General features: G+C 39.8%; 1 non-coding gene across 1 annotated transcript; it reads left to right on the top strand.

The window, feature by feature from the left end:
• The first annotated feature begins 1181 nt into the window (after positions 1 to 1181).
• On the top strand, positions 1182 to 1263 carry trnas-cga (transfer RNA serine (anticodon CGA)). Its single transcript has one exon. It is a non-coding gene; the product is annotated as a tRNA-Ser (tRNA).
• The last annotated feature ends 563 nt before the right edge of the window (positions 1264 to 1826 follow it).

The following is a 1826-nucleotide window of genomic DNA, read 5'->3' as shown; positions in this document are numbered from 1 at the left end:
CATGTAAAGTGCTGGTCCCAGGTTTCATGAGCTGAAATAAAAGATCCCTGAATTTTTCCATACGCACAAAAAGCTTATTTCTCTCTATTTTTGTGCACAAATCTGTTTAAATCCCTGTTAGTGCTCAAGATAATCCATCTACCTGACAAGTGTGGTAGTATATCAAGAAGCTGATTAAACAGCATGATCATTACACAGGTGAACCTTGTGCTGGGGACAATAAAAGGCCACTCTAAAATGTGCAGTTATGTCAAACAACACAATACCTCAAGTTTTGAGGAGCGTACAATTGGCATGCTGACTGCAGGAATGTGCACCTGAGCTGTTGCCAGAGACTTGAATGTTAATTTCTCTACCATAAGCCACCTCCAACGTTGTTTTAGAGAATTTGGCAGTGTATTCAACTGGTCTCACAACCGCAGACCACGTGTAACCATACCAGCCCACCTACCGCCACATTAGGCTTCTTCACCTGCGGGATTGTCTGAGACCAGCCACTCAGACAGCTGATGAAACAGAGGAGTATTTATGTCTCTAATGAAGCCCTTTTGTTGGGAAAAACTCATTCTGATTGGCTTGGCCTTGCTCCCCAGTGGGTTGGGCCAGTCTCCTAAGTGGGTGGGCCTATGCACTCCCAGGCCCACCCATGGCTACGCCCCTGCCCAGTCATGTGAAATCCATAGATTAGGGCCCAATTAATTTTTTTCAATTGACGGATTTCCTTATATGAACTGTAACACTGCAAAATCTTTGAAATTGTTGCACGTAGCGTTTATATTTTTGTTCCAGTATAATTATACTTTCCTGTGGATATAGTCTCACATTCTTACGTGCAAAAAAGTACATCATTTTCAGAAACATTCTGGCTTGTAGAGTTCGTCAGAGGAAACTTTCCTGATCAAAACGCTTTTTTTTTTTTTACCCGAGGTAGAATTCAATGCAATTCAAAGTCCGGTCTTCGGGTTAGGTAAGCACATTCTGCTGCTATGCAATAATACGAAAGCAATTGGACGCGAACTAATAGTTGTGCAAAAATACGAAAGAAAACATAAAAATGGTTTTGTTATTAAACTCACCTGGTTCGAGATCGTAATCACATAAAGTGTAGGAGCACCGAACGTTATACCAAAAAGTTTATAACTGACGCTATATAGTCCTATATGTCAAACTCTTTTTATCAAGTCACGGTGGCCGAGAGGTTAAGGCGTTGGACTCGAAATCCAATGGGGTTTCCCCGCACAGGTTCGAATCCTGTTCGTGACGAATTTTTGTAGAGATTTGACTATTGCTAAGTTATTTAATTTTTAGATGTACTTTACCCAAATCGAAAATATATATTTAACAGAGTAAATGCCGTCATTTGGCATACCGAACATACACAACAGTGTCATAGCCAAGAAAGAAATATATGAACTACATGGTATATTGGATATAGATATAATTTAACATTATAGCATAAGTGCACAGCACACTTTATAACACAATGTGCAATGTGATACAATGTGACTAGCACTGTAAATATAACCTCACAAGTTATCTTTTGTCGCGTGGCTGTCTGGATACATCTTTAAAGATAGCGTATTGCAAAAGTCAATATGGTATTGCTATGCACCAAATTCTGCACTGCTAGATCAGCCAAAGCTAATAATTCGTCAGTTTTGTGATTTAGAAGAAAGTAGACAAAGGGTTTAAAATAAATCGGGAGAGGGGGTATAGTCAGTGATTATTTATGGTTTTGAAATGGAATAAAAAATACCCTCCCGTGCACCCCTTTCTAGCCAGTGAAATGGAATGGTCGGGTGTATTTATTCTACCGGCGAAGCACG

The sequence above is a fragment of the Oncorhynchus kisutch genome, linkage group LG26, assembly GCF_002021735.2.
Source record: "Oncorhynchus kisutch isolate 150728-3 linkage group LG26, Okis_V2, whole genome shotgun sequence".
NCBI classification, from domain to species: Eukaryota; Metazoa; Chordata; class Actinopteri; order Salmoniformes; family Salmonidae; genus Oncorhynchus; species Oncorhynchus kisutch.
This window is presented reverse-complemented; position numbering and strand designations above follow the sequence as displayed.